The sequence below is a fragment of the Balaenoptera ricei genome, chromosome 16 (genome assembly GCF_028023285.1).
Source record: "Balaenoptera ricei isolate mBalRic1 chromosome 16, mBalRic1.hap2, whole genome shotgun sequence".
Lineage (NCBI taxonomy): Eukaryota > Metazoa > Chordata > Mammalia > Artiodactyla > Balaenopteridae > Balaenoptera > Balaenoptera ricei.
In genome coordinates this window covers 56,283,280-56,308,447 of record NC_082654.1, presented here as the reverse complement: position 1 = coordinate 56,308,447, position 25,168 = coordinate 56,283,280, and the positions used below count along the sequence as shown (strand labels likewise).

Sequence of the window (25,168 nt, the reverse complement as noted above, 5' to 3'; positions counted from 1 at the left end):
GGGTGACGCGTGAAGCCCCATCAGAGCCATAGAGGGGAAAAAGCTTGGAGAGCGCCCAGACCGAGGAGCTGGGAAGAAAGGGAGCAAAAGAGGGAAAGGGAAAGGAAAGGCGAGGGAGAGAAAGAGAGGCGAAAAGAGACAGAGGGAGAGGCGAGAGCGCAGAGAGCGCTAGGCGAGCGGAGCTGAGCGCTGGCGGCGGCGGCGGCGACGGCGGTGGCGGTGGCGGTGGCGCGGCGCTCCGCTCCTTCCCTAGTTCCGCACCGGCTTTTGCGGCCGGCCGGCGGCGCGGGGCCCTTTGGAAATAGAATAGCCAATGTAATCTGACACTTCAACTTGCTCGGCTCCGGGCGAGTTGATTCACTTACTCACCCCCTAACGCCGAGTTCCTTTTCACTGTCTGTGGACATTAAAAAAGCGAGCGGCGGCTGGCGCCCGGGAGAGCGAGCGGCCGGGCGGCAGGCGGAGAGCAGCGACCGGGCGGCGGAGCGAGCGAGCAGCGCCGGCGCAGCGCGGTGACCCCAGCCCCGGTCGGCGCGGAGCAGAAGCCGGCGCGGAGCCCATCTCGGCGCCCTCGCAGCTCCTCCCGGCCGGAGCCGGCCCTGCCCGGCAGCGGCGGCGGCGGCGGAGGCAGCGGCGCGTCCTCCAGCGGCGGCAGCGGCGCTCGCAGCTCCGGGTAAGTTTGGGGCCAGACCCGGGCGTCCGCTGGCCCCAGGCCTTCCTCCCGCTCCCCGTGGACTCTTGGGGTGCGATAGTGGGGCGCTGGGCGTTAGGGTTTTCCCCTTTAATTTCCGCCAGTACCTGGCGAGCCGGACGAGTGGCCGGCGGCTGGGCCCCGCTGCGCTCTTCTTGGCTACCAGGGGCCGAGGCCCAGGCGACCGGCGAACGCCGGGCTGCGCGGAGCCGTCTTGGTCTGCGCGCGGGGGCCGGGGCTCTTCGGGTGCGCGGGGCGTGAGTGCAGTTGTACGCGCGCGGACCTGGTGCCCGCCTCCTGCCGGCGCGCCTGCAGCCCTGGTTCAGTACACCGGGGGCCGGGCAGGACCGGGATTCGGGAGGGAGGGAGGGAAGAAAGAAGGAAGGGAGGGAGAGAGGGAGGGAAGGAAGGACCGGCGTAGGATCACCTCGGTTTCCCTCGTCTCCTTTGGAAAGACGCGAAGTTGTGCGCCTGTGTGTAGGGGAACCGCCAGGGAAGGCGCCGGATTTCGTGGCGGCAAGGGGTGGTGGTGTTAAGTTGTGCATCTGAATTTCCAGGGAAAACACACACTTTTGTAAATGGGAGGGGGGGCGCGGTTAAGTTGTTTGTGTGGGAATTGCCCAGGGAGATGCGGCGTACCATACTAGCGGGGAACGCCAAGGGGTGTGTGTAGGGTCTTCCAGTAGATCTTTAGAAGCCCGAGGAACCTTAAGGCCAAAGCCTCGATGGGGCTGCCCCGGCCAGGAGGGGAGCCCAGGGGAAAGATGTGCGTGTGTGCGCGCGCGTTGCAAATACGAAAGTAATTTCCCCGTGTTCTTTTCTTCCTCTCCGTCTCCGGCGGCGGCGGCGGCGGCGGCGGCGGCCCCGGGGGAGTGGGAGGCCGGCCGGGGCGGAGGTTGGGGGGCCGGGCCGGGGCTGGAGCTGGGGTGGGGGGCGGGCTCTGGAAGCTTGTTTCACATTCCTGGCGTCTGGGCTGGGGAGAAAACAGTGGGGAGCGCGGCCTCGGCGTCTGGGGCGCGGGCAGCGGGCGCGCGTCGCCCCCTCGCCGGGGACATCTGTCCAGGAAGCCAGCCGGGCGAGGAGAGGGCGCGGTGCGGAGGGCAGGCTCCCCGCCCCGGAGCAGCAGGGGCGCGGGCGAGGGGCGGCCGCCTTCCCGGCCATTGTGCGCCAGCAGATTTTCACGGGAGACTGCCCCGGAGCCGCCGGAGAAGGCCGGGAGCCGGCCTCAGCCCCGGGTTTAAAAGACACTCCAGGAATGTAAACAACCCGAGCGGGAGGGCGGGCGGGCGGGTGCAAGCCAGGGCAGTCGGCCCGGGCCCCCCACCCCTCCCCGGGGGACAGCCCGACAGCAGGGCCGCTCAGCCCGACCCCTCTACCTGCCGCAAACTTTTTTCTCCCTTGCCGTCCCTTCCCACCTCGCTCCTCCGGCGGGCCACGGAGCGAGGGCCTCTCCCTGGGCGGGAGCCCAGGGCTCCTGGCACCTGGCGCCTGACCCTGGAGGCCTGGCGGCCCGGCCCCTGCTTGGGTGTCCGGAGTCCCGGCAGCGCCTGCCTGGGAGCCGCAAGCTTCCTGCGCAGGCAGTGCCGGAGTAACTGGGGCTCTGAGAGCCTGCCCGCCTGCCTCCCTCCTTCCCGCTGCTCCTTCCCCCGCTCTCCGCCTTCTCCTCCCCCCTGACTGCCTTTCCAATGCCCTGACATGAGGGAGGAAGATTTAACTTGGCAGCCCAAACAAATGTTCTCTCAGAGGTCCTCCAAGAAGCTGGCGGCTGAGCTGGCAGGGTGAGGGCACTGCTCGGCCAGCCTTTTCTTCCTCCCTGCTCTGCCATGGCCATTCGGAGCCCCCTGGGTGGACAGCCCAGGGCATGGGAGAGTAGGGCCCAGCCCCACAGATTTAAAAGGGCAGAGGGAAGCCACCTCTGGAAGCCCCTGGCTTGGCGCTGGGCAGGAGCTGCCCGGAGTTGCCTTCTGGTGCCAAGGGTTTTCTGGAGGATTTTCTTGAGCAACAGTTTGTCTCCTTGCTGCAACCCCGGGAACAGGGCCTGGTAGACCAGAGGGTTAGCCAGTGCTGTCTCCTCCTCCCTCGTGGGTGTGAAGACAGGCTCCTTACACAGGGCAGGGCAGGAGGCCAGAGGCTGTTCCCAGAGGTGCCTGGGTTTGCTTATTATTGTTTCTTGAAGGTAGAGATAAAGAGGCAGGCGCTGTAGCTGGAGAATGGGCAGCTTGGCTGGTGATGAAGTCTGACTGGCCTTTGCTGGCATTTGTAGTGTGGTCCCGGGAGTTTAAAAGTTGCTCTCAGGGAAGTTCAGATGAGGGAGCAAACCCGTAACTTTCTCTGTCCTGGCTGCTTTTTGAGGGGGTCCAGGGAATTCCTGGCCCCTCACTTGCCCGCTGCCTGCCCCTCGTGGCGCAGTTTGTGAATGCCCCAAGCCATGTGCTGACCTTTCTCTCTTCAGGTTGAAGATATTGAAGCACCAGCATCAAACAAAAGACACATTGAAAGCCGTATCTGCCACAGAGCACGTGTGACTTTGGGGCCAAGGGAATGCATTTGGAGGGCGATGGTGTTTTCTTCTGAGTTTTATGTTTTCGGTTGGGTTTTGTTTTCCCCAAAAGGACAGAAGCATCTCCTTGTCCCAAGTCACAAGGATATGAAATGCTGTTTTCACATGTAAATCTCAAAACTGTAGACTTCTGAGTTGGTGGCAGTGACTGTGGTGACTAGGGGGTGGTGGGGATTGAGCAGTAGGGAGTTTTCAAGAGTTTTAAATGGTTTTTGGATTGGGGTTTTGAGGCATTCAGGGTATGGCTCACAGAGAAGAGTTGGGAATAAGTAATTGTTGGACTTATGGGAAACTTTGATAACTAGTCCTGTCTATGCAAAAAAGATTGCTGGCTTCTTTATGGGGACAAATGTCCCTTTTTTCTCCTAAGGAAGGAGAGAGGAGGAGGAGCCTCATTCCTTTCTCAGCCAGGAGCAAAGAAAGGTCCAGAGACTTAGGGTTTCTTTCTCTCTCTCTCTCTCTCTCTCTCTCACACACACACACACACACACACACACACACATGCCCAGTGACAGTAACACAACATTGTTTCCATCCCTGGTCCCCAGAGATGTGCCCCAGCCTAGGACAGGTGTACACCATCAATGGAAAATTGCAGAGGGAAGGACCCAGCTGAGAGCTGCAGACTTCACTTTTTCCCTGATTGACAGAGATCGGGGTAAATAAGGAAGGAAGACACTTGGAAACCTGCTGTGTCCTGAGAGTTTTGTCATAAGAGTCCGCGTGTGTGAAGCCACAGATACTGAGTTCTCTAGCCTCGGCCAGCATCCAACAGGCAGTCGTGACCCTAGTCTCATGGAGAGATGTTGCTGTAAGAAATTCAGGCACCAACAAGTCAATTTCCGGAAGCTTCTCTGGGCACTCTGTCACAGAACCAGGAAGCCGGGCCTGCCAGGTCCTGAGTCCCATAAGTTTTCATTCATAACTTTGCTCCCCAGGGCCCTAGCCTGGCTCCTATCACCACCTCATCTTTATGAGGTTCCTTAGGTTTTGTGTGGACAACAAAGGCCGGGCTGCTGTAATTACCCTGAACCCTGCTGCAGCCTTGCCTGGTGACTGCTCTGACCTCTCAGCAGGACACAGTGGCTTCTGTCCACGCCCTCTAAGGAGGGGGGCTCTTTGTCCCTAGAGCTCTACCCTGAGGAAAGGGGGAGGCAGAGCCTGCGTAGGCTGGAAGCTCCAGGGGTGATCCAGAGGTTGGACCCTGCCCTCAGGGAAGATGAAGGGAGGCTGAGAAAACCAGTCCCAAGCACAGGCTGTGAGGAAAGAGTCCAGAAACCCGTCACGATTATGAGGGCGTTTCCTATTACCTGAGGAGGTAGGGGAGAGGGGTCAGGAGGCTGTAGCTGACTGGCTGCTTTGAGCCCATAGCGTCACTCAGCTGGGCCTCAGTCTCCACATCTGTAAAATGGGCCCAAGGGCAGAACCCCCCCCCCCCCCCGCCCCCCAATCCTTGCTGTGAGGATGAGGCAGATATGGGCGTGAGATCCCTGGGTGTGTGTCCCCTGAAGGCCTGGCAGGCTCTGGGTACAGGATGGATGAGGCACAAAGGGGTTGGATTGGAGGTGCTAGAAGCATTTTCCAGAAACTGCTCTCCCATCCAAGGCTACCTCCCTGGCAGCTTATTGTCCAGCCTTGGCTTGCATGCTCCCCATGACAGGGAGTTCACTACCTTCGGGGAGTTTTTGCCTTTGGTGGACAGTTCTGACTATTGGCGTGCTCGGCTGCATGCCTTCTGGAAATCAACCCCTCCTGACCCTCTCTGGGCTTGAGGAGCTGGGGGTTCTCCAGACCACAGACTCGTACTTTCCTGAATGATCCCAGATTCAATACCAGTGCCCAGGCAAGCCACACTCCTGTGGGGTGGGAGGACACCCTTCAAATGGCTGCTTCCAGCCCTTATTGGGAGTGACCTGTGGGGAGTAGGAGAGGGTCTGCCTGAGGGGCTCACTGTCACCTGTCTTTGTGTGCCAGCTTTGCCTCCTGGCACTTTCCTTGGATCGGGTAGGAGGAGAAGGAAGGAGATAGATAGCAGGGGGTGGGGTTGGGTCAGGGGCCCAGCATTGATCCCACAGATACTTCCTGAGAGTCCGCAGTGTGAGGACCGTGGCCTGTGAGAGACCCTGAAATGTGTAAGACAGCTCCTGTTCCTTAGGAGCTCCCAGTCCAACAAGGGCAGGAAGATCAGTCCAAATAAATAATTAACCACCACCTGCTGGCTGCCTGCCACGGGGCGCAGGATGACAGTAATAACCACAGCCCCTCGCCTTTGTATGGCACTTGGTGGATTTAGAAGCGCTCTCCAACTTTGCTTAACCCCAAGAACAGCAGCAGAAGCTAGGTTCTATTTGGAATTAGCCCCATTTAGCAGAGAAGAAAACTGAGGTTCAGGGAGGTGAAATGACCTGTGCCTCAGCCAGGACTCAACCCCAGTCCTTACAGATGCCAGCTGTGCTACTGCCTTCCCAGTCCACCAGCAAGGCAGGGACAAGGATACAGAAATCCATGTGGACCCCGAGAATGGGGAATCGGGGACTGAGGTTAAGGTGGAGGAGCTGTGCCCAGGAAGGGTCATGGTGGGGCCTCCCTTGCTCCCCCCATTTGGCAGCACTCGGCCCATGCCCCGAGCAACTGCACCCTTTTCTTATGGCACAGTGTCCTACAGCCAGAGCTTGCTCTGAGCCCCAAATCCCGCCATGACTGCCCAGGGCACACGTGTCTGTGCATGGGGCTTCATCCCTGGCCCTGGAGCAGGAAGCAGAGATGTTGCCAGGCCCCAGATCCCCAGGCAGACCAAGGCTCTTTCCTGGGCTGTGATGGTTTCTATAGGTACAACGTTGGCTCAGCCTGCCCCTCCTCTGGCTGAGTCAGTCCCCAGGCCGTGCGGGGTAGCCGCCCTATGGTGGCTCTTGAATTCCTTCTGCCCCTTGACACTGCCCGCCTGCAGGCCAGGCCCCTGCCCCGGGTTTTCTGGAGCTCATCTGAGTGCCACCCCAGGACAAGGCTGCAGGTGGTGGTGTCCAGAGCAGGGAGCAGCCGGGCAGGCTGAACTGGCAGCTCCCCAGGAACCCTGGCCCAGCCTGGCACACCTGCACAGGTAACGACTGTGGCCCGGGCGGGCCCCGGGCCCCGCCTGTCAGGCCCAGCTGCCGGGGTTACTGCAGGATCGTGTTGGGGGAGGCCGGGGTGTCTGAGCTAATTAGATTTCTTAGATTTCAATGCTCCCCTAATCCTGTTAGCCCGGCTGTAATTGTAACCACTCGAAGGTTTCAGCCGTGGCAGGCTGTTGAGGACAGACGGTGTGGGGACTCTACTCGGCCCCAGCCCCCAGCCTTAGCCAGCCGGCTGGGGACTGGGGACTCCCTTCCCAGGTCTCCGGGGTGGAGGCCTGATTGATGTAGGTGTTGTGCTTTTCCATAGAGTCTTAGCATTGCAGACTGTCACAGCAGGCCTGGCCCTTAGGGATCATCCAGCTCAAACCCTTCACTGTGCCAGTGGGGTAACTGAGGCCTGCAGACGGATAGGGACTGGCCTAGGGCCTGGATGGCTGGTAGTGGCAGGGTGGCAGGGACTTCTGTTCTGGCTTTGTAATCTTTGTACCTGGAGACTTCAGGGCAGGTCTAGAATTGTCCAGGGGCTAGTAAACCCTCCAGAGAAGTCTGCTGCCAGAGATAGGGGCTGGAGGGATTCATTTGTCTCAAAGCTGGCTCCCCAGTTGGCATTACCTGTACACAGACACAATGCTGTTGCCTCTGCTGGCCAGGGTTTCTGCTGAGGGCTCAGGCCTGCCTCTCCCAGGGCTGCCAGACATGGGGGCTTTCTCCCTCCTCTCCCACCAGTCTGTCCCAGATTCTTGATTGTTTGGAGGGTCCACCTCAATGCAGATTATAGATTAGCCAGAAAATAACAGAGCTAATCTGAATGTTGGGGGGAGGGGGGGGCATGTCGTTTAAAATATAGTCTCTTTGTACTTTTCAGTGGCTCTTCTAAAATTATTTTGGAATTATTTTGGTGTCTGTCTTAAATGGACACTGCACCCACTTTCTATCCTTTCTTCTACCCTGTCCCCATTCTCATTCCCCAGCATCTCTAGTCATTCACCCACAGAGTTTGGCACTTGCAGGGAAGGGGGGCGGATGGCTGTGATGGCTTCAGAACCCCTGCCTGGGAGCTTCCCACCCAGCAGTCACGTCCTGTCCTCCTCTTCGCTCTGGAGCAGTGGGAAGAGATGTTTGAAACCTCCTTCTACTCTGGAAGCTCCCTGCCTGTGTGTTGCACACCTAAGCATGCGGTGTAGAATTGAGGGGCCGTAAGGGTTACCTGGTCTGACTTTTTTTTTCCCAGTCCGGGAAACCCAACTATGGAAAGAAGCAATTGGCTGTATCCAAGGGCAACAGCGAATTAATGGCAGAGCCAGGCCTGGAACCCTGTCTCTCTAGCCCATTAGTTCATTAAACATTTATTGAGCACCTATTGTTGGCCTGGTGCAGCCCCAATAGCCACCCTTTGGAGCTCAGAAATGAATGCTGTTCCACCTTTGACTTGGGAAGGGCCAGATGAACCTGGGGAGGACATTTTCAGTCGAACCCCCAGATCCTATGCAGTTGGGGGAGGATGGGCCATGGAGCCCCAACCCAGCAGCATATTTCTTGAAAGGTAATAATAGACTGGTTGCATTGGAGATTTGAGGGAAGTAAAACAGAAACCCTTTAGGGAGGGTACAAGATTTCTCATCTGCCCAGGCCTGTTTAGTCCAAGGAGATGGGTGGCTTCCTCTGCCTGTCTCCCAGCCCCACCCGGCCCTCTGAGGGCTGATTTTTGTCCTTTGTAGAATGGCCTGCTGCCTTGTTCCTGCTAACACTTCCTCTGTGGATGGAGAAGCAGGGAGGGAGCCCGGTCCGCTGTGGGAGTCACCCGTGTCACCTCAGGATGAGGGAGGAGAGCCAGGTGCCTGGGCCTCACCCCATGCCCGGGCTTTTGTCCAAACTCCAATCCTACTCCCTGGTAGACCTTGGCCAAAGCTAGGAAACCTGGCACTCGGCTTAGCCCAGGTAGCACTCTGGCTGAGGGACAAATGGGGCACACAGACCTCTGGGGAAGGGTCCTGAAACCCTTTGGCATTTGCAGGTGGGGAGGGCCCTTCTAGGTCTCTGTCCCACCTTCCTGTTTTGCAGTGGGGAGACCCAGAGCCCAGAGAGGTAAAGGGACTGGCCGCACATCACACAGCGAGATGGATCCCTTGCACCAGAGTGTCTCATTGAGGGGGCCTGAGTGTTCTGGGTGCGGAGGGGTGGAATTTTCTTATTGATGTCATTATTTTGGTGCTTCTGCTGTTTACATCTTTAAAACAACTAACCAAAGTCCTCCATAAATATCCTAATAGCCAGCATTTCTTGGGCAACTCGTTTGTTTTAGGCTCATATACTGCCTGGGATCAACTCTCATCTCCACCCTCTGTGACGTCTCTGACTTTGGGCAGCTCCACATCTGCAAAACAGGCTCACTAATAGTATAAAAAGAACATATTACCTTTCCGTTAGGTTGAGGAGATGGAGCACATGCAGGGTCTGACACATAGTAAGTGCCCAAGACAAGGTAGCCTCAGTCATCGTCATGGCCGTTGCTTCCCACGACACCTGGTCAGCTGTTAGCACTGTGTTACCTCCAACTGACCGACAAGCAGACTCAGGTCAGGGGGATTGCCCAAGGTTATCTGGTACCTCAGGACCAACAAAGGGAGGCTTGGGATCCAGGCTTCCTGACACCTGCCATTCTCCCCTCTGTAGCAGGAAGGGCTGCTGGGACATCTCGGAGAGGCCCCCTGTGACAACCCAAGTTTTCATCCACCCTATCAGGGAAGCCTGTTCCCCTGGGAGAGTTGTTCCGCAGGTGGAGACTTACATCTGGGTTCCTGCCTTGGAACCTCATATTCCTCACCTGTAAATTGAGGCGAGTGATGATCATCCGTCCCTCGCAGGCTTTTCCCCGGTGGAGAAAAGGAGAGGATGGAGGGGCTGAGCCTTGTCAACCATCAACTACTGTGCAGAATCACAATGGATGGTAACTGACTCTGGGACCTTAGGCCAGTCACGGATGCCCTGAGCCTCAGTTTCCTGACCCGAAAATCATGAGCTGAGACCACATCCAGGTTTCCCAAAGTGGGTCCTCGGGAACACCGGTCCACAAAAGGAAGGACAGATGGCAGAGCACACCCTGTCCTGGGAAATCGCCAGCCCCTTTGCCTCACCCAGGGTTTCCCAAGCTGTAGGACACTCCTCCGGTCTCCCTTTTTAATGCAAAGTAACTATTAGAGACACCAGTGGAACATCCTGGGAAACGTGCGGCTGGGTGGTCACTTCCAGCTCTGGCATCTGCAGCTCAGCCAGCCCAGTGGATGGTTACCCTGCTGAAGAACAGCCTTTCCCGAGGGATGCCTACGATGGGGAGGGCGAGGACGGCTGCCTTGTGGACAGAATCCCCGCCAGCCTGCCTTCTTGGCGGTTCTACCTGACTTCCACCCCCTTCAAGCCTGCAGGTCTCTGTCACTTTTGCTGGCCTCCTTTTCTTTTATTGTTACCAGACCACAAATCCGTTTGTGGTTGGGCAGGCCCCAAAGCAAGGCCAGCTTGGCAGAGGGGTGGGGCCCCTGCCATGTCCCTAGAGATAGGCCTCAAAGACCTGCCAGCTGTGAGGCAGGAGGGGCCTTGTACCCGACCTGCGGGGACCCTGAGCCTGCGTGCACACCTTGGCAATTATGTATTTTTCTGGAGAGATATGGTCCCCAGCTTTGTTCCCATCCTTGAATGACTTTGGACACCTGAAAGCAGTGTAAGAACCACAGCCTTCATCCAAGGGTCTAAAATTACTCTGGCCCTGGAGTGAGCATGACTGTTGGGTCGTTTTTCCCTTCCTCCTGCCCACAAACCCTCTGATTCCCACTCATTTTTGTGTGTCACTTCCATAGTCACGGAGGCATTTGTGTTTAAACCCCTGTTCCTAATCCGGCCTGACTTTGGGCTGGTGAGGAAAAGAGGCCGAGGGAGGGAAGGGACCTGACCAAGGTCACTAACAGCGGTAGGGCCCCCGGGACACAAAGCCTGGCACAGGGACTGGGTGGCCCCAGGGGGTGGCCTCTTGTGCCAGCCGACCTCACTGCTGAAAGCATTCTGTCTCATCCTCTGTCAGCGCCAGGATTCAAAGTCCCCAGAAAGAGCTAAGGATTAGGGTGAAGGGAGCAAGGTCCCGCCCACTCCCTCTTCTAGGAAGGCTGGGCAGGACTGGTTTAGGGCTTACCTCCTCTGGGTCAGGAGGCCAGTTTCAACCATGCTGGCTGCACTGCCTGTTTATCCTGCCCCGGTTAATGTTTCCTCTTCCTGGGCCGAGGGGCCCAATGGCATTTACCTATAGAGGAGTGCTCTGTGTCTTCCGGATGCCTCGCTGGTATGAATCAGCTGTGAGCTGTGGGTGTCGTGCTGCTGTCGGAGAGGGCGAGGCGGCCTGGGGCCCTGGGGAGAGCACCATGCCGGCAGGCCCACTCTGTGACTGTGGACGTGTCACTTTCCCTGCCGGGCTCGCACTCCTCCTTTCCCTGACCCTGTGGGATTCTGAGGAATGGGCTTTGTGGCTGGCACGGGGCGAGTCAGGGGGCTCCTTGGCTCTCAGCCTCCCTGCCCAGTTTGCTCACCACCACCCCGCCTCACACCCCGAGCTCCAGGAACCCCCTGTGATTCTGATCCTGGAAAAAGGGAGGAAACCTCAGGTGTGATTTCTTGCCTGGTGTTTGGTAATGGGGCCTGGCTGTGAAAGGAGCTTCCTTGAAGCTGTGAGCTCAACACTGATTTATTTCCTGCAAAAGGACTGCTTTGTGATTCCTCCCACCCCAGCCCGGGTTGACACCTTCATTTTTGCACGTGAATTGTCTGTGAGGCTGATTTCTATAGGCAGAAGGAGTGGAGCTGCTTTGAAGGGTGGAATCCTTGTGGGCCCCAGAATTCTCAGCGTTTTCTGCCCTGTGGATGGCTGCCCTCCTAGCCGGCTCCCTAGAGGCGTGGTTGTCCAGCCAGTGTGATGGTCCCCCAGACCACCCCCTCCAGGGGCTCTGGACACTACTATGCCGGCTATTCGTGGGACCTTTGGTTCTCAGGACTGCAAGGGAGCTTGGCGGCCACCTCGTCTGGTGCCTTGTTACACAGATGACTTCTGGCCCTTCTGCAGCATCCCCAGAGAGCACCCTCTGTCATGGGCTTGCACGCCTCCAGGGACGGGCCGCTCCCTGCCTCCCAGCAGCTCCCTCCATCTAGGAAGTTCCACCTCATGTGGAGCCTGGAAGGATGCCTCCTGCTAGTTCTCATCTCAGGACAATGCAGATGTGGGGAAGTCAGTTCTCGGGAACTCCCTTCCATACTCCACATCATGGGTGTATCCCCAGAGACTTCTTGCTAGGCTGAGTCCAAGGCTGGAGTGGGCAGAATGGGCTTCCTGAAAGAGGTGGCCTTTTTCGATTCCCTGGGCCTCCTTATTATCTCTGCCTCTGGTAAGAGCCTGGGCAGCTTGGAGACCTCAGGCCTGACCTGAAAACGGTCTAACCCAGGTCGTAAGACGTGGATCTAGGCTGGGGAGGTCCTAAATGTGGCTCAGTAGGGTCTGAGGGAAAGAAAGTGGCCTGGCATCTGCTCTTCAAGGGTCAGACATACCCGATGGTTCGAGAAGGCTGTCTATCTTCCTAGCCTCTCCCAGCATGCTCACCTACCACTGGAACTGGGGTCCCTTTCTAGGAGGATAGCCAGGGGGCTGTGGGTAATCCTCCCTCCCTGTCTGCTTCCATCTGCCTCCTCACCGAGCCCCTCTCTGTCCCCTGCCACTCTGTCAGGGGACATCCTGCCTAAGTGTCCTGAGGCCCCAGAGACCTGGGTGTCTGCAGAGAGCACTGGACTTAGAGTCAGAACTTCTGGCACTGCCGCCCACCGACAGTATCCTCCGGGGCTGTCACAAGAGTCAGAGGGGAGGGCCAGCACTTTGCACGCTGTACAGTGTCATGGCGTCGGGGAGGGCAGTGTTTTATTACCATGTGCCTTGATGACAGTGTCAGCACAGAAGGGCCTTGGAGATTATCCAGGCCAACCCTCTCATTTAGCTGCTGAGTCTGACCCCAGAGGGGACAGAGGCCTCCCCAGGGTCACAGGGCAGTCTGTGGCAGAGCTGGAGCTAAAACCCGACCATCCGCCAGTGCCCATCCTCTGCCTTGTCGCTTGACAGAAACCCTTTGCTCCAGTGAGACCCGGGGCGAGGTCCCTTATGGCTGTGGTGATGGTGCGCCTGGCTTGCCTGGGATTTACCATCCTCATCTCACAAAGCTCCTGGGCCTCATGTCTCTGGCTGTGCTCATCAGAACCTCTGGGCCTGGGGGCAGGCAGGTGTTCCCTGGGGTCTTCATGAGACAGCTGGCTCCCCCAGCCTGGGGCTGCTGCCCTATAACAGTGTTCTCCCCTTCACTTCCTGGCTCAGACGGGGCTGCCCCGCACTCCGCCAGCCATCACCTTGGGTGGAAACGGGGTCTCCAGGAGCCCACCTGAGACGCCTTGCCCAGGTGTCTGTTCTAATTGGCTGCAGGATGTTACCCTTGCCTGGGACCGTGGGTTGAATCTGTGGCCCTAGTTTCAACCTGGTTTGATCCCTCCTGGGGCTCTGAAGACCCAAAGATGCCCAGACTGTTGGAGCAGGAAGGGACCTGGGCAACCAGCTTATCTTATCCCTGTCTCATCCCCATTTCCCAGAGTAGGAGACTGAGGCCCAGAGAGGGAAGGAAGCTGGCTGCAAAGCCAGCAAGATGCTAACTCCTCCCGCCCTAGCCAGCCTGGCCTCCTTCCATCCTCTGCTCCCTGAGACTGATTCCTTGGGCTGCTCAAGTCTAGTGTGTATGGAAAGAACTATTGACCCTCAGGCCAGGCCCTGCTTCCCTTCCAGGTCTGGGAGCCCGTGCACTGGGAGGGCAGCACATTTTTCCTGCTTGTGGGTCCTTAGGCCAGCCTGAGAACAAATTTTCCTGGCTGGTCTGGAAGCCTCCAGTGTTCTGCACCTGAGGGAGCAGGGCCTGGGATCTTTCTGTGCCTCCCCTTACCCAGCTCTCCAAGAAAGATGGATTACTTATTCATTTATCAATTTGTTGAGCACCTCCTATGTGCCAGGAACTATTCCAGGCCCTGGGGATATAGTGGTGAACTTGACAGAGGCCTTGCTGCATTCTCCTAGGTGAGATAGTCAACAAGTCTACAACTTTATGTATGATGTCATGCTGAGTTATGATAAGTGTTTTGAAGAAAAATAAGTCAGGATGAGGCGATATAAGGAGATGGGAGAATAAGGGTTCTTTAGATGGAGTGACCAGGGAAGGCTTCTCTGAAGAGGCTACATTTGAGCAGATATCTCAGGGAGGTAAGAGAGTGAACCCCATGAACATCTGGGAGAAAAGCACTCCAGGCAGTGGGAACAGCATGTGCAAAGGCCCTGTGGCATGCTCTAAGAAAGGCAGGGAAGCCAGTGTAGCTGGATGGAGTGGGAGGGGGAGGAAGATAGGAGAGGAAGTTAGCAAGATGGTCAGGGACCAGGTCGCAGAGGGCCTTATGGAGCACGAGAAGGGCTTCTGACTTCATGCTCAGTAATTTGGAAGCCACTGGAGGATTTTAATTAAAGGACCGAGACTATCTGGTGTACCTTCTAAGAAGATCCCTCTGCCTAGTGAGCTGAGAATAGACTCTAGGGGACAAGGGTGGAAACAAGGAGACCAGCTGGGTAGCTTTTACAGTAACCCACATGAGGATGCTGGTGGCTTTGACCAGAATGGTCAGTGGACTTAGTGAGACAGAGTCAGATCCTGGATGTATTTGAAGGTTGACCGAGGTTATGCCTAGAAGCCCATTGGGAATGCCTACCTACCTCTGCAAAACAGGCTGAGAGCTGGGACTGGAGAGCTGGCCCAGATCTCCAAGTCCTGTGGGAGGACTTTTTCTTTTGCGCTTGTCACTTTCCATATAGCTATAAGGTGTCCATTTAACAGTTGGAAAAACAGAGGCATGGGGAGGTGTTTGTCATACCCTAGTCACACTTGTAATTTTGCCATTCTGCATTTGGTTTCCATCGTGATTTTCTTCCATTCATCTCCTCCACTTTCATGCCCTCTACTCTGTGCACTGTCCCTTTCTAATGTGCCATCACCCTCAAGCCCTGGGACCTTTGCCTGTGTCAGTTCCTTCCCCAATCCTATCTGGTTAACTCCGCTGCACCCCTAAGAGCCCAGCTCAAGAGCTGCCACCTCTGACCTCCCTCCCCTGACATTCTCAGACACTAGGGTAGGGATTTCTTCCTCCACTGAAAATTCTCCTGTTCCTCTCCCTCCTGCCCTCCATTGCTTGGGATCAACTGGAATGGGGGCTGGGTCTGTGCCTCCCTTCACACCCCCTCTTTCCGCTCTGTGTCCTCACAGCCTGGCCCAGGGCTGGCAAAGAAGAGGGAACACAAACATTTCAGTGTATTCCTGGAGCAGTAGCTAGTCACTATGGAAACAAGGAAGTGTTGCAACTTCCCTAACTTTTGAGGCTGGGGTCACAGAGGGCAGCTCTATCTTGGCCCCACGGGATCTACCCAGGATTATCATCCTGGGATTCTTATTGATTCAAAGTCACGTTCGGCAGGTCCTTTCCCATCCCTGGGCCTCAGTTTACCTGTCAGTGACATGGGGGCACTGGGACTGCTTGGCCCACTAAGGTCATCTCTGCCCTAACATTCCTTGTCCCTGTGCCTCCAATCCTGCCTCGTAACCGCAGGCAGACCCTTTGCCCTCTCTGGGCCTCCATTTCCCCATTCTCTTCATCTCTCTCCTCTAAGAGGATAATCTGCCTGAGTCAGGCCACTCCAGAATCCCAGAGTTCCCGCAGCCGGGAGGCCCTCGATAACTAAACTGGGATTCGTGTGACTTGCAGAGGCAGCAGGAGGGTGGGTTGCGGGGGAGAAGCCAGGCCAGCTCGCTCTGGTCTGAACCTGTGCAGGCCGCTGGGTCTCCTTGCCTCACCTTGAAGGTGACTAGAGCCAGTGTTTGTCGGGTGGGCCTTGCCTCCGCTGGCCACTGCCTCTCAGCATTCTGGTGCTCAGCAGGGGGCTGGGGCTGCGGTCCAGGGCGGCCCCAAGGCTGCCCGCAGTGAGTGGGCAGGCAGGGTGAGTGGATGGACAGTGCCTTCTCGCCATGACTCCTCTCTCCACTTCATTGCGTAGAAGCCAAGAGTTAGCCGAGCACAAAACCGCAGCCTGGCTGCCGGCACCCTCCGTGGCCTAGCAGCACCTGGGCAGGGTGGTTCCGGGGCTCTGCCGCAGCCATCAGGGCTCAGACTGCTGAGGCCGAGGGTCCAAGATGCCCCACGAGGCCTGACCCTGAGCCAAGTCCGCACCTTCCAATGGGCTCAGTGGGCAGAGGACTCAGCTTGTACCAGCCCACCCCAACTCCCGCCTGGCACTTAGCAGTGGGTCAGTCTTCCCAGCAGGCCCAGAAAGAGAGGAACCCGGGTTGAGAGGGGTCTCTGGATCTGCCTGCTCACCTGTAAAATGGGTGGAGAGCGCCCGCCTCCCAGGGCTGCCGGGAGGGGAGGCTGAGGAAGGGAGTTTGTACCCAATAAACACACTTGTTAGGATTGCCAGCTGGAGGCAAGAGCAGGCCTCAGCCAGAGGGATGCCCCTGTGAACATCTTTTTCAAGAAATGAAAGCCTGAATTTTTTAAGAATGAGAATCTGGCCTGTGTAGGAGAAGTACCTCCCCCTCTAGGTTTAAGTGGTTCCCAGGGGTCAGGGACTCATGTGGCCATCCAGATGTGTATTCCCTGCCTGTCACCGCTCCACATGTATCTGATGTTGGGCTGACTAGCTACCCCCAGGGCAGCACTGGGCCCTGGAAGGGGCTCTGGCCAGTGTAGGAGACCCATTTCCCATCTCTACCAGGGAACAGCTTCCTGACCTAGTCAAGGCCCTGGCTCTGTCTGCCCTCGGTTTCCCCATATGTGCATTGAGGCCTCTTCTACCTGGGATACTTCTGGAAGCCTGGTTGAGCATTTGTACCTCCAGGATAGGCAAGGCTTTCTATACCAGCCCCCCCAAGATTGAATGTGGTCTATCTGACTTCTACTCACAAAGTTCTCACGTTTGTGAAACAGGGATCTGTCCATGGGGCTTTGGACATCATCATGTGGACCGTGGCATAAGGTCTCCCAGCCCCTCCTTACTGGCAGGCCTCCGTTTTGTCATTGCCTCCTCCTGGGGGGTCTCTCAGTGCCCCCCTTTACTCCCCCAGCCCTCTGCATTCTCCCTGGACTGCCCCTTCCGTGAGGGTGCCAGCTAGGTCTCATTCCTGTATCCCCAGACAGCCTGGATCGGTGAAGGTATTCAGTAAAGCTCGGATAGATGGATAATGAAATAGAAACCCTCAGCTATCCATATACTTCTGATTTTCTCAGCACATAGGTTTCACTCAGCTGTGTTCACTTGCTGGGGTTTTGCTCGGTGTATAGGATCCTTTAAAAGAAATCAAAGTTTTAGTAAGCTCCAAGGCCAGAATTGGTTTTCTATGGTTTTCGCCAATCTCTGTCTTCTAAAACTGGTGCTTTCTGACTTGTGTTTTTGCATTTCATTTATTTACCTTGTTTGAGCAGCTACTTTTTCTTTTCGAATTCCGTATAGTAAATAAGCCCACCTCTCATTTTATTTAGATTTCTCATGCCGAAAAGGCAGGGAGGGTTAGTAAACACTCTGCTTTGGCTGTTCTTTGTTATGTTCTTACCTTCATGGACTAGATTTTAATATTTATTTATTTATTTATTTATGACTGTGTTGGGTCTTTGTTTCTGTGCGAGGGCTTTCTCTAGTTGTGGCAAGCGGGGGCCACTCTTCATCGCGGTGCGCGGGCCTCTCACTATCGCGGCCTCTCCTGTTGCGGAGCACAGGCTCCAGACGCGCAGGCTCAGTAATTGTGGCTCACGGGCCCAGCTGCTCCGCGGCATGTGGGATCTTCCCAGGCCAGGGCTCGAACCCGTGTCCCCTGCATTGGCAGGCAGATTCTCAACCACTGCGCCGCCAGGGAAGCCCTGGACTAGATTTTATGTCTGTTCTTCCTGCCTGAACCCCAGGTCTCTGACACTCCATCTTCCCAGCGCTCGCTCAGTGCATTGTGCCTACTGGGACCAGCATGTGTGATCGTGCATGTTGCGCACTGCACAACTTGGGGGCACTTGTAGTGTAGTTCTTATAGATTACACGTTTATTAAATAGGTTCTGGTGGATGGTGGTAAAGTGTTTGAGGAAGGGGAGCCTTGTTCTAATTCTCGTAAAGCCACTGTAAGCTTTCACTGGGGCCCACTGCCCCAACTGAACCTTGGGAGTCACCCTTGACTCCTCCCCAGGACTGCCAGCTATGACATTGGGTTTCCATGTCCCCACTGCCCTGCCTGGAGCCTGGCCTGTGGGAGTATATAGTCAGGGAGCTGACACCTCTAACTCCACCTTCCAAATGCTTCCGAAGCCTCCCCTCCTTTCCACTCCCATGCAGCAGCCTTTCCCTCCGGTGTCTACCTCCAGCTTCCCCTCTCCTATTCTCCCTCCACTTAGCCACCAGCATTACCTTAATATTGTGTAAAAGAGACCTCTGAGGCTGTTACCTCCTCTGCTCTAGTTAAAACTCCTTCGTGACTCTCTACCACCTACAGCCTGGTACTCAGGGCCCTTCGTTCTCTGGCCCCAACTAAACTTTCACTTGTGTGTGCTTTGCATATTCTGTTCTCTGCCCTGTCTGCTTGGTGAACTCCTAGGCATCCTGCAAAACCCTGCTCAAGCCTGGGCTTGCCCTCATGCACCAGCTAGATCAGGGGGGTTGCTCCCCCACCTTTGCCCCCGTTTCCCCAGAACAGTTGCAGCCCTCATCTGGCGGGATCTCAGCTATCTTCAAGGTGCCCTATCCACAGGCAGGCTCTGACTCCCTGATACCCAGCACCATGCTTGGCATCTAACAAACATTCCAAGATGCTTGCTGAAGAGGCAGATGAATAAACGATTGGCTACACTTTACACAGAGCTGGTAGGTTTTGCGGTTTGGAGATATATATAAATACATAAATACAAATAAATAAATACATACATAAATATAAATAAATAAATACATATATATATATATTTGCACTCTAGTTGGGCACCTTGGAAGTGATTTGCCTGCTTCGCTTGAGAAAGAATTGAGTAACTTCGGTCCCAGAGTCCCAGCGTCCCAGCTGCCTCTTGTACACAGTCTGACCCCTCGGCCCCTTCTTGTGCCTCCTGCCCCCCACTCCATTTAGAACCAGAGGGGTAGCTGCGCCCAGCCGAGCTCCTAGGAGCACCTCCTGGCCCAGGTGGTTTTGCCCAGAGTTGCCGCCCTCCTCGGCTTGGCTTCCTGGGAGAATTGGCTCAGCAGCAGCCTGGCCAGGTCTCAGGGCTTCTTGGGCAAGACTCCCTGGGCGGGCCGGGGTCTGGAGCCTCGTACGCACAGCCTACGCAGCAGGCCAGTCTGCGGGCGAATGGGCTCCAGCTTGCCACGGGGGCAGGAGGGAGGGACACCCTCTGTCGGGTAAACAGGGGTGTTCGGGCCTGCCGAGGCATATCCCCGCGCTATATCGGTTAGAGGCGCTGAGCTGGGAGTTGGCAGGTATCAGCCAGAGGGTGACAGGGAGGGAAACTTGCCTGGGACTCGGACCCTGCAGCAGAGCAGAGGCTGCAGAAGGTTTGGGGTCCCCAGGCCAGCCTGACTGCTGTCCCTCCCGTCGCTGATGGTCTTTTCGCTCCCTCGACTCGGGCAGCTCCCGGGGACCTGGGGAGGCTGGGTCGGTCACAGGCAGGTGAATTCGCTTAGCCGGTACTGCGATCAGAGCTTCTGTTTAGCTGTCCCCACTGCAAATACATTTCAGTCCACGTTCACTTGAGTCAAAACTCATATCCTTGGAAACACCCACTGTGCACCAGGCATGGTTAGTTGGGATCTCATGATCGTTACAACCCTCAGAAGTGGGTGGTGTTATTCCCATTTTAACCAGGCAGAAGCTGGAGCTCAGAGGGGTGAAGTTGCTTCAGGCCCCACGGCTACCAAGGGGATGCTGGTCTTTTTCTCCCTACATGTGACCCTTTCTAGATTTTTCTTTTCAAATCCATCCCTGTTGGGGCAGATGAGTAACCCAGCGGGCATGGTTGCCAGCCTCTGCCCCTGACTGGGGAGCCTGGGCAGGTGCCTGTGCCGGCACCTCTCTGGGGGAGGTGGAAGGCAACCAGGGAGCCTGGAGCAGCTGGTGGAGTTCATTGCCACCAGGGAGAGTATCTCTGTGGCCCATGGCTGGCACATTGACATTCTGGATCCTTCTCCCCCGCACAGCTGAATGCCGAATGAGCCCGCTTCAGTGGAGGAAAATGTACCCCGTGGTACTTCTGTAAGCACAGATCGAGGGCCGTGGCATTGACAGAGAAATCCAGATGCCGCCCGTGAACCCAGTACTGTAGGCGGGAGCGTCTGCTTACTTGAACTTGGCTGAAGGTGTTTCTTGTCTTCCCTGATTTCCTCTTGTCTGGTTTTTGGCCCAGTGCTGTTGGAGTCCTGCCTCATGCCAGTGGAAGCAGTGAACCCCTCTCCCTGGCCCCTGAAAACCTAGGAACCCTAGGACTGAGACGTCTGATCAGACGGATTTGGTAGAAATTGGCGGTGCTGGGTCCCTCGGGCTCTTGGGGTGCCTGCTGCATGCTCCTGAAGGTGGAATCTCACGCAGGGCATGCCAGCCAGTGTGTCTTCATCTGTCGATGGAGACAGCCCCCTGGCTTTGGAGGGCTGCTGTGAGCATCACCTGTACGGGCTGCACCTGAAACAGGGAACCCGCCAGCCCTTCCCAGGACAGGGGCCAGAGCTGCCTCCTCCTTTGTCCCCCTGCCATGCACATATGTCCATGTGTGTGCACAGGACTTCTGGTTTTCGGAAGGGAGGGGACAGGTGGCAGAGAGACAGGATGAGCCCGAGTGTTAATTTTATTTCTGTGGTTCACCTTTCAAGCTGTCACGGTAAATCTATTTTACTTGTCACTTTGTAAATCATTATGCAGGATTAAGCCTTTTACCAGCTTTTAGGGCTTCTGCAGCCATCGACAACCCCACCTCTTCCCCATCCTGCCTTCTGAACGCCCCTCGCTGCTCTGGGCATTGGTCCTGCTGCTGTTTCTTCAGGCGTGGTTGGTTAGAACAACAGTGGGGGCCTGGGAGACAGCTGGCCCATCATTGACTTTAGCCGCCCCATTTTACTGACAGGAAAACAAGCTCGGGGGGAGGGGCAGAGACTCCCAGACCCAGTGCCCAGGATGCTCGCGTGTTTCTGCCGCCCCTGAAGCAGTGGGGAGGGAGGCTGCTGACGGTAACCCGGGGCGCTGCAGATGGAGGGCTTCTCCTCATCCCCTAGGGGGCTTGGAAAGCCCCACCCCGCCACGGCTGTGAGACCCACAGAGAGCTCCAGCTTGGAAGAGGTTTTGAAGGGAGGCAGGGTCTTCTCGAATCCAGAGAAGAGCCTTCTGTCCCCTGCCGGGGTACAGGGCCAGGGCCACAAGCTTGGGTGACAAGGAGCTGGATGTGAGGGTGTGGTCAGAGGCCCCCCCGCTGGCATGCAGGACCCCCATTTATTTATTTGTCTAGACACCCATGTGCTTCTCCAGAGAAGGCTTCAGGGTGGAAGAACAATGCAACCGTTCGTTGAGATGCTCAGAGCTGCAGACGGTGGCCAGGGCCCACTAGGCCAAGAGCCAGCAGTGTGCGGTGGTGCATTTCCTATCGTCGGCCCATCTGGAGAGGCCTGCTCAGAAAAACAGAAAACAGAAAGGCCCCACCCGCAAGGCTGACACATGTTTCGGGAGCTGAGGCTTCTGGGGCGCTGGCTTTGAGGGGCTAGGGAATGTATGTGCCCCGCAGAGCCCTGCCGGGTCGGGCTCAGCCTTCTTTCTCCCTGCCTTTTCCATCAGGGTGGACGGGCTTCCCCCAGGCCAGGGGATTCCTTCTTGTCACTTGGGTTCAGCGCTTCTTCCTGACCGCCTGCAGGTAGAGGGCTCGGCCTTGGAGGGCAGCGTTCGCCCACCCTGCTTCCCCCACGCGCCCAGCCAGACCTCCTTTGTCTTGTAACCTGACAGATAAATCACTCGCCTGCAATTTCAGTCCAGCAGGAGACCGGCTAGAGTGTGTCCTTAGAGTAGGGCCCCGTGCTTGGCATGGTGAGGGCTCCTGATGGAGAGCAGCACCTGGACCAGGCAGCGGTCCCATGGCCTCCCACTTCGCCCGTTGCAGCCCCTACTAAGCTAGGTGGCAACTGCCTGTTTCTTTCCCCATTTCTAGATGTGAGCTCCTTCTAGAAAGCCAGAGCCGTGTCTCCTGTATCCCCTAGCACGGGGTCGCAGGGAGGTGGCGTGGGCAGAGGAGCACAGGCTAAGGCAATATTTCTTGAGCAGAAGGATGGCCAAACGAAAATCCTGAGACCCTGACTTCAGCGAGTTTCACAGTCAAAATTGGAAACTAAGCCTTGGCTGCTTGGCAGAATAGGAATGATACATACTGAAAGTGCCAGAGAAATCTGCTAAGAGGTTCCAAGGAGACCTTGAAACAAGTGAGCGATGAGAACGGGCTAGAGTAGTCAGGGAGGGCCTCCTGGAGGAGGGGGCACTTAAAGGTGGTGTTGATAATGCAGAGGCTTTAGCTAGAACAAGGCGAAGAGGACAGGGGAGGAAAGGCACTTCTGGGAAGCGGAAAGGTGTGAAGAGAGGGAGAGAGGTGTGCATGCCCCGGTGGTCCGGGGGAGCCCAGCCAGTGCCTGTGTCTTCAGGGGAGTAACTGAGGCCAGGTCTCCAGGGATGGCTGGGACCCCAAAGGGAAGGCAGGCTTGGGAGGGGACACTCATCCTAGAGGCGAGGGAGGTCAGGGAAGGGCAGTGTTTTAGGAGATTAATCGGGGGGCAGGGTGCTGCTTGGATTGGAGGGAGAGACTGGAACCTGTTGATTATACAGGTGAGTGGAGTCCCTCAGCTGCATTTCAGGACCAACCTACCTGAGCTGGGTGGGAGGGCTGGTGGGGTCGGGGCCTAGGGGGCTGGCCCTTCCTCCAGCTGGGCCCGCCCATGCTGAGGGAGCGAGGAGAAGGTGAGAGCAGCAGGGGTTCCTGCAGGTCTGAGGGCAGGCTTGGCCCAGCTACTCCCTGACGGGGTGACATGGCCCTGTGCCTCTGTCCTCAACCTGCAAAGCGGGGAGATTTAACAGCCCCCACCCAGCCTGTCTGCTGGGCTGCTGTGAGCAGTAAATGAGACTGGGAGGTGAAGGTCTTTGGGAGCTGACATCATCCGTCAGGTGTCATCCCATCGGGGAAAGTTGGTGGCTGCAGTGGCATGGCCATTTCATGGCTGCTGGTTTCATTAACAACAAGCTGTGTGACCTTGGACTGGTCACTTCCCTCCTCCAGGCCTCGGCTTTCTCCTCTGTAAATGGGTCCATCCTGGTAACCCCTGTCTCCCCGGGTGCTAAGCGTTGTGGTGAATGCATGCCACGTACACCGTTGCTGGCGTTCCCTGCTAGGAGACCGAGGCTTGGGCGTCACTCTGTGGGCAGGGCTCCACGTTGCTTGCCAAGCCCAGTTGTCACGACAGCATCGTGATGCCTCCTTGTAAGCCTTGGAATCTCCACCAAGAGCTTCCAGTGCACGTCTTGGTCTCTGGTGACTTCTAGGACTGTACTGAGGTTACTTGCACTTCCGGTCCACTCCCTGGAGGCCCCTTATTAGTCTAGCAGGTAACAGGCCCTTATCAGTTCCTGGTTATCCCTCAGCAAGCCTTGCGCAAGTTATGTGCCTTTAAGTGATGCTTACGGCTGTTTAGACTTCCTGACACCAGCTGGCAGAGGGGCGGTCAGATAGTTTGCTTTTCTATAAAACGCGGAGGGGTTTTTTTTTAGAACAGATTTTGTTTTTCTGATAAAAGAGCCCTTGAGAGAGTGAAGAGAGAGGGTACTGGAAACAGCACTCCCAAAGCTGTTTGAATATGATGCAGGCAGTCGAGGGGCTGGGCGGCCAACCAATAGGAGAAAGGCTGCTGGGGGCGCACTTTACAGTGGGGACACCTGAGGCTCAGAGAGCAAAAGGGACCATCCTGAAGCCACCCAGCAAGAGTAACTGGGTGGCACTTCCAAGCTTCAGATAAGAATGGCAACTATTTTCTTCTCCTTCTTCACCACCACCGCCACTACCACCCTATTCAGAAGACTTACTAGGGTTCAGCAATGTACCAAGCAGTTCACATACGTTATCTCATTTAATTCTCCAGCGAACCCTATAAGGAAGGGACTATTTTTATCCCCACTTAACACACACACGGGCACATGGAGTGATGCTCAGAGGGATTAAGCCCACAGAGCTAGGAACGTGTCAGGGGCAGGATTTGAACACAAGTCTCAGAGCCTAGAACCTTCTCTCCCACTGCTCTCATTGACCCCCTCACATGCCCTGGACGCCTCTGCATGGCCTGTCCCCGGGCCAGCCCCCGTGAAGCAGAGAGAAGACATCTTCCTCTTTCTAGGAGGTATGGGACTTTCTGTATTGAGGAGATAAAAGAGCCCGTTTGGGATGATTTTTATCAGCTTGAGCAAGCCGGTTTGACTTACAGGAGGAAGCCAATTTGCATTTTGGGAACGAGCTGAGTGTAAAGGCCGCGGTGAGCGCTGGGTGGATTTATAAATAAACAGTCGACCAAGGGCATTGTGTGTTCCCAGCTATACAATGCTGGGCTCATATTGACACCATAGACCATTCTGCACGTCACAGCTGCCCTTTGGACAGAAAGGGCCTAATTGAGTAAGAGCCCGCTACTAGAAATGCCAAGGAACCCATCCCCCGACCTGGCCTCCCCGGGCACAGGCCAGCCGGGTGAGTCCAGCTGCAGCTGGGCCTGTTTACCATGGCTGCTGGCATCGCGTGCCAGGTGCAGAGCCCGCCGGCGGTGACAGCCGGGCGGCTCAGAAGGCTGCAAGCACTGGGGCCGGGCAGCCCGGAGGGAGGCACAAGGGCCAGGTTCCAGGCATTTAGCCAGGTGGCACGGGGGTTACCCAACAGCCTTCCGTCTGGGTCCAGACCCTCACTCTGCCCAGCAGTCCTTTTGCTTTCTGGAGACTGAATTCTTTGGCCATGAAATTGGTAGTACTCTCTTCCCAGGTTATTTTGAGAATTAAGTGAGGCGACGTTCACGGTAGATTTATCTGTTGTCCCTGCCCTGCCTGGGATAACTGCGTGATCTGGGGCATGTCCAAGGCCCTCTCATGGGCCTTGGATGCTGGTCAGGCGGTGGGACCCTCGGGCCAGAGGGGCTGCTCCTGCCCCAAGGGGTCCAGGAGCTCTGACTCTCGGATCTGCCAGGATTCATACCCTGCATCTTCCACCTGCGGGACCTCAGGTATTCCGACGTCCCCTCTGAGCACCTCAGTTTTCATGGGTATAAAGTGGGGAGACTGGGGGTTGTTAGGATGAAATATAGGGTTAGTGCTTAGCATAGAGCTGGGCACGTGGTAAATGTTCATAAATAAATGATATCTGAAATATTTATTTCAGGAAAACCTACTTGCAAATCAGAACACTACCTATCAAGTCAAATATTCTGATTTAATCTCAGAAAATACTAAATAACAATAATAACCATAATACCAGTAGTTAGAACACTACCCCTACAAGGCCCATACGTTGGCCCTGTGAGCTTCTAGAACCTTCACGGTGACCCTCATTCATGGCTGAACTGAACCAGTTCTCACCTGGCCTTTCAGCCTATCCAGCGTCCAGCTCGCCTCTCTGCTCAGATAAGGATCCTTGTGTCTTTT

General features: G+C 56.3%; 1 protein-coding gene across 2 annotated transcripts in view; it reads left to right on the top strand.

The window, feature by feature from the left end:
• The first annotated feature begins 351 nt into the window (after positions 1 to 351).
• Positions 352 to 25,168, top strand: part of ZMIZ1 (zinc finger MIZ-type containing 1) — a 233,578-nt gene continuing 208,761 nt past the window's right edge. For both annotated transcript variants that reach the window (XM_059900907.1, XM_059900906.1), the window contains exon 1: positions 352 to 673. The gene's annotated coding sequence lies outside the window, so the exon portion shown is untranslated. The remainder of the gene's footprint in view (positions 674 to 25,168) is intronic.